This window comes from Narcine bancroftii, chromosome 7, assembly GCF_036971445.1.
Source record: "Narcine bancroftii isolate sNarBan1 chromosome 7, sNarBan1.hap1, whole genome shotgun sequence".
Classification (NCBI taxonomy): Eukaryota; Metazoa; Chordata; class Chondrichthyes; order Torpediniformes; family Narcinidae; genus Narcine; species Narcine bancroftii.
In genome coordinates this window covers 20474085-20481012 of record NC_091475.1, presented here as the reverse complement: position 1 = coordinate 20481012, position 6928 = coordinate 20474085, and the positions used below count along the sequence as shown (strand labels likewise).

Below are 6928 nucleotides of genomic sequence, written 5' to 3'. Positions count from 1 at the left end.
AGGAGGACCGCGTAGGGTGAAGGCTGAGGAGGACCGTGTAGGGTGAAGGCTGAGGAGGCACTGTGTAGGGTGAAGGCTGAGGAGGACCGTGTAGGGTGAAGGCTGAGGAGGACCGTGTAGGGTGAAGGCTGAGGAGGACCGTGTAGGGTGAAGGCTGAGGAGGACCGTGTAGGGTGAAGGCTGAGGAGGACCGTGTAGGGTGAAGGCTGAGGAGGACCGTGTAGGGTGAAGGCTGAGGAGGCACCGTGTAGGGTGAAGGCTGAGGAGGCACTGTGTAGGGTGAAGGCTGAGGAGGCACCGTGTAGGGTGAAGGCTGAGGAGGCACCGTGTAGGGTGAAGGCTGAGGAGGCACTGTGTAGGGTGAAGGCTGAGGAGGCACCGTGTAGGGTGAAGGCTGAGGAGGACCGCGTAGGGTGAAGGCTGAGGAGGACCGCGTAGGGTGAAGGCTGAGGAGGACCGTGTAGGGTGAAGGCTGAGGAGGCACCGTGAGGGTGAAGGCTGAGGAGGACCGTGTAGGGTGAAGGCTGAGGAGGCACCGTGAGGGTGAAGGCTGAGGAGGACCGTGTAGGGTGAAGGCTGACGAGGACCGTGTAGGGTGAAGGCTGAGGAGGACCGTGTAGGGTGAAGGCTGAGGAGGACCGTGTAGGGTGAAGGCTGACGAGGACCGTGTAGGGTGAAGGCTGAGGAGGACCGTGTAGGGTGAAGGCTGAGGAGGACCGTGTAGGGTGAAGGCTGAGGAGGACCGTGTAGGGTGAAGGCTGAGGAGGACCGTGTAGGGTGAAGGCTGAGGAGGCACCGTGTAAGGTGAGGCCAGATATTCCGGGGCGAATTGGCGTCGCGGACCGTGTAGATTCAAATCCCAGTGTCCGTGAAAGAGAGTCGCTTCCGAGCAGGGTGGAGGATAAACGGACCGTGCAGGGTGAATGGTAAAGATGGCGTTGGAGGGAGAAGGCCGAGCGGAGCAGAATAGAAGCCGGGAAGCTGATCAAGCCGCCGGTGTCGGGTGAAGCCATGGCAACAGGTGACGTCACGGCCTGTTTAGCGCACATGAGGAAGGTTAAAAGGCGAGCGGACCGTGGAGGGTGAGAGGTCAGCAGGACCGTGGAGGGTGAGAGGTCAGCAGGACCGTGGAGGGTGAGAGGTCAGGAGGACCGTGGAGGGTGAGAGGTCAGGAGGACCGTGGAGGGTGAGAGGTCAGGACCGTGGAGGGTGAGAGGTCAGGAGGACCGTGGAGGGTGAGAGGTCAGGAGGACCGTGGAGGGTGAGAGGTCAGGACCGTGGAGGGTGAGAGGTCAGGAGGACCGTGGAGGGTGAGAGGTCAGGAGGACCGTGGAGGGTGAGAGGTCAGGAGGACCGTGGAGGGTGAGAGGTCAGGACCGTGGAGGGTGAGAGGTCAGGAGGACCGTGGAGGGTGAGAGGTCAGGAGGACCGTGGAGGGTGAGAGGTCAGGAGGACCGTGGAGGGTGAGAGGTCAGGAGGACCGTGGAGGGTGAGAGGTCAGGAGGACCGTGGAGGGTGAGAGGTCAGGAGGACCGTGGAGGGTGAGAGGTCAGGAGGACCGTGGAGGGTGAGAGGTCAGGACCGTGGAGGGTGAGAGGTCAGGAGGACCGTGGAGGGTGAGAGGTCAGGAGGACCGTGGAGGGTGAGAGGTCAGGAGGACCGTGGAGGGTGAGAGGTCAGGAGGACCGTGGAGGGTGAGAGGTCAGGAATACTGGGGAGTTTTTAGCGCTGTGAACGCAGTGGTTTTCAACCTTTTTCTTTCCACTCACCTACCACTTTAAGTATTCCCTATGCCATGGGTGCTCTGTGATTGGTAAGGGATTGCTTAAGATGGTACGTGGGTTGAAAGGAAACATTTGAAAACCGCCGAATTGACTCGTTATGTTCGCGGTTTCATAACTCCAAAAGAAATGGGCTACTGAGAATTTTTCTCAACCAAAATATTTCCGTAACAATTAGTACATGTGTGTACTACATATGATTAATTTGTATCTGTTATGTCTAGTCGTGTGTTTGTATGTTTTTGTACCAAGGACTGTGGAGTTGCACTCAAACAATCATAATAAATGAACTTGAGATGATAATGAACTTGACTTAACATGATTGTTCAGGAACAGAAGGAGTCACTTGCTCCCCTGAGGCTGCACCTGATCCTGGTAGAACGATCCCAACCCTCTCTTTCCACTCATCCTTCCCCAAAGGCCTAAAAAGTTGGTTTTCCCACAAAGGCCCTTGATGTTCACAGCACAGGTAATGTCAGTCATGTCTCCATTCTGTTTCTGAGGATTGACTGATTCTTGTTCATGTGAAGATTGCCAGGCTGATGACTAAAGCAGAACTGTCCTCCACGGAGGTGGGTTGATATGCTAGACATCTCTGTTTACATAGAATGGGAAGAATGCAGATGTTTCCTTACACACTGACTACATCCCAGCCACTTCAACTCACTTTACAGGGTGTGGGAGGAAGTTGAGATGTCCAATCCCATTGCAATGCAAGCCATCAGAAAATCTCATGCACTACAATTGCAAGAGATCCCCTTCAACATGGTGCCCTCTTCAGGGTATATTTATCCTGTGTGAACAGGAAAAGTAATATGTCTCCTCAATCAAGGTAAGTGGTGTTTTTTGCTTGTGTGTGGTCAAGGGCTCAGGCCCAATGCATTTGTTACCCATTATTTCTTATGGATACTGCATGACCTGCTGAGTTTCTCCATCACTTTTATTGCATTTGATCCTGGAGACTTTTGAGGAAGAGGTCACATAGACCCAGCAGAAGAGATCCTTCAGTGGCAGGGAGTTCAGTCATTGCACTGAAGACTCTCTGCTCACAACAAGGGCATGGTCCTGAAAGAAGTTTTGTCAAGTGTAGGATGGATAAAACACATTGTGGGTGCTTCAGTGCAGTTCCTATCCATGGATGCAGAGTGTCACATGTGTTACAGTGAAACATTGGTTGATTTTCAATGGCATTGGAACAAAAGATAGGTAACGGTCAAGGTAAAGGTTCCATTATTGTCACATTATACTACATTTAGAATGTAAATGAAATTCTTTAACCATTGACTACCATAAGGCAGCAGGGAGTCACCACTTTTTCCAGTGCCCCTCACAGAAACTACAGCACCTGATGTTCCTCAGCAGTCTCCCCTCCAAGTAATGACCATTTAGCTAAGCCTGCTTAGCTTCCAAGATCAGACAATCCCAGGCGTATTCAGGCTAGTAGATGATCTTAAAATTGTCAAAATTGAAACCAGGAGGTGGCTGCAGAGGAATTGCCTGGCGAAACAAGGCGAGGTAGTGTTGGGCAAAAAACTGCTGGAGGAAGTCCTTGCACATACCTACCACCCTGTGTGTGAAAACTGTACAGTCTGAGCCTCAGGGCATGACCCCAACCTGCCATAAGCAACACTTGACACAAGACATAAAGAAGCCTAGTCTCTGGCCAACTCTAAATGCTGTCATGTATGTACTCTGACAATAAATCTGAACTTTGTGCTTTGAATCAAAAGGCAGCTTTAGCAAGCCTTGGCAGATTGCTAGTTTTTCACAATCTATCCCGTCAATTACAGCTGAGCTACGAATCACTTACAAATGAAGTAAACATCAAGAGAACCATTTTGGAATGCACTGACACCCACCTAATGAGCTCTTGCCCAATTAAACACATCTCCACTCTATTTTGTTCCGGTTGTCAACATTAATCGCCCTCAGGGCTTGCCACCTACTCCATTCCTTGAAACAATTTTTCGTTAAAATATTATTCCTTCATCTCCCCAGGCCTGCAGTTCCCTCGTTAAGTCCTTCCTTCCCTCCATCCACTGAAGGCATCCAAGTGAGGCACTGCCTCAAGAAGGCAGCCGAATTCATAAAGGACTCCCATCACCCTGGTCACTACCTCTTCTCGGTCACTGCAGAAGGTCCAGAAGCCTGAAGAGCGCTATGTTCAAAAGTAAATGTTGTCCCTCGGTTATGAGGCTCTTGCACCTCCCCATACCAGCCTAGCCAAAAACCACTGAGATTACTAAAAGATCTGGCTGGACTCTTGAAACATCATCTTTTTTTTGCACTAATTGCAGCTGTGAATGTTCATTTATGCATCCTTTTCTATTAACTCTTTGGACTCCATGTCCCTGTTTTCAGGGTTTACCAACAAGCACGCGTACTCCGTGTCCCAGATTTCCGGGACTACCAATAAGTGCATTTACTTTATGTTCCCATTTTACGGGAGTGGATTTATACCCAAACATCAGCTGGTTCGTACTGGTGTTTGTACTGCAGTTTACCCCTAGACCCAGTCCAGAGAATATATTATGAAAGGTTAAAAATGACCAAAGTACAAAGAATTAATTATCCCCTTTCCTGTCTTGCATACTGTGGTCATTTAATTTGTACTGTTGAAGTTGGTGTATCGTACAAGAAAGTAAAAATTTTGGTGGATCTGTGCCTTGTGTTATGTACATGACAATAAATGTTCACCATCTTCCTATCTCTCAGCCTTTAATTATTTAATTGTTTATCTTATTAGCCCATTTTACACTAAAAAGCCACGCTATTGCCATATACATGATCAGTTTCTGGAAGCGGACTTGCTTGTTCATACAGAACAGAAAAAAAAGCCAGGTCAGTGAGTCCTTTTATACAGAAAGCTGGCTTTCCAAAGCAAAAGAGGCAGGACGCATAGCACAGCCCCGCTCCACCTCTGACACTACCTACCTTGGCAGATTAAAGCCGGGTATGTTCAACCCCCCCAGACCCCATTCACCTTTGATGTGTTCACACAGCAAGGTGAAGCACTCGAAAGGTGGAAATACCCTACTTTAATCATCTGTACAAAAAGGGGTACTTGTCACGGGTACTGAGATATAGTGAAAACTTTGTTTTGTGGGCTATCCAGACAAGCCAAGATGCAGCAAGTAGTTAAAAAAAAAGAGAAACATTACCATAAAAATGTGGAGGGAAATGCATAACTTTCACTTCTGGTCTTCTTTTATGGCCTCCTTCCAATTTACTTGTTTAGACCATGACATAGGAGCAGAAGTAGGCTATTCAGCCTGTTGAGTCTGCCCTGCCATTTAAACATGAACTGATCCATTCTCCAACTCAGCCCCACTGCCCAGCCTTCTCTTCCTAACCTGTGATGCCCCAGCTAATCACGAACCTGTCAGTCTCTGGCCTCCACAACCATCTGTGGCAACAAATTCCACAGATTTACCATCCTCTGACTGAAGAAATTCCTACACCTCTCCAAGTGCAATCCTGAAGTTGTGCCCTCTTGTCCTGGACTCTCCCACCATGGGAAGCAACCTTTCTACATCTACTCTGTCCATGCCATTCAACATTCAAATGCTTCAATCAGATCCCCCCTCATTCTCCTAAATTCCAACGAGAACAGGCCAACAGCTGTCAAACACCCTTGCATGATAACCCTTTCATCCCCAGAATTATCCTTGTGAACCTCCTCTGAACCCTCTTGAACATCCTTTCTTAAATGAGAAGCCAAAAACTCCTCACAACATTCCAAGTGAGGTCTCACCAGTGCCTTAAAAAGCCTCAACCTGCTCTTATATTCCATTCCTCTTGAATGTCAGCATTGTGTTGGGTGGAGAAACTCGGTACATCATGCAGTATTCTTTGTGGAGCAGAGAAAAAGATTCATAACCAAAGTTTTGGGCCTCTTCATCATGATCTGGCGCCGTCTGTAGGAACTTTATATTTTCTTCCTGTGTCTGCGTGGGTTTACTCTGGGTGCTCTGGTTTCCTCCTACCCTTCAAAATGTACCGGGGCTGTAGGTTCAATGGGTTTTTTGGGTGGTGCAGGCTTGAAGGGCCGGATACTGTGCTGTATGTCTACATTTAATAGAATGTGTCATGGTAAAGTAACAAGCGCTTCGGCCCACTGAGTCCATGCTGATTGACAAAGCCACATTTGCACCGTTTTGTTCTCCTCAGCTCCCTCTAGATTCTACCCCTCACTGAGGGCAACTTACAGTGGTCATCTGACCTGCCAGCCTGCAGGCCCTGGGGATGAAGGAGGAAAGCGGAGACCCCCCCCCCCCCCCCCCCCCGAGGAAACCCAAGCACAGGGAACATATGCAAATCCACCCGTCGAGCACCAGAGGTCAGGATCGAATCTGGGTGACCGCGAGCAAGCAACTCTACCAGCTGTGCCATTGAGCCAAATAAACTCAGATGCTCCTGACTTCAGAGGTGAGCAGGTTCCTGTCACCATTTGCTTCAAGGCCAGACTGGAAAATGACTGCAAATCACTTCTAATAAAGACATTGGTTCTCCTTGGGCATGAGTCAGTGAGCATTTTTATTTTCTGGCTTTTTTTAATCAATACAAATTCCTGACTGCCATGTGATTTTAATTTGCATTCTTTGAGGTATTAGTTTAAATCTTTGGAATTTGAGTTATCTAATCCAAATCATACAGGATAGATGGTCAATCAGGCTCTTGGGACTATCCCAATCTTTGAAGCCATCTGATTGGTCCAACCCTTCCCTTGCCCAACCACTGATCTCTGTATAACTGAGCCTATTCTTTCCTTTTTGCCCTTTAAACCTACTAAAGACTCATCAAGTCAGAAGAGTGTCTCCAATTGCTCACTTAGCTTTACTTATTTTGTTCATGGGATGTGGATGTTGCTGACCATGCCTGCATTTATTGCCCATCCTGAAATGCTCACAGACAGAGAAGACATTTAACATAAACATAAAACATAGAACAATACAGCACGTTATAGGACCTTCAACCCACAATGTTGTGCCAACCTTTAGACTCTGCCTCCCATATAATGCTCCACTTTAAACTCGTCCATATGCTTGTCTGGTAGTCTTTTGAATTTCACCAATGCACCTGCCTCCAGCGCTGACCCAGGTCATGCATTCTACACACCAGCCACTCTCTGGGTTAAAAACCTTCCT

The 6928-nt window shown here is 48.5% G+C and overlaps 1 long non-coding RNA gene across 1 annotated transcript; it reads left to right on the top strand.

Moving 5' to 3' along the window:
- Positions 1 to 1075: 1075 nt before the first annotated feature.
- LOC138739808 (uncharacterized) lies at positions 1076 to 6296 on the top strand. Its single transcript, XR_011342447.1, has 2 exons — positions 1076 to 1141; positions 5952 to 6296. It is a non-coding gene; the product is annotated as an uncharacterized lncRNA (long non-coding RNA).
- Positions 6297 to 6928: the final 632 nt, after the last annotated feature.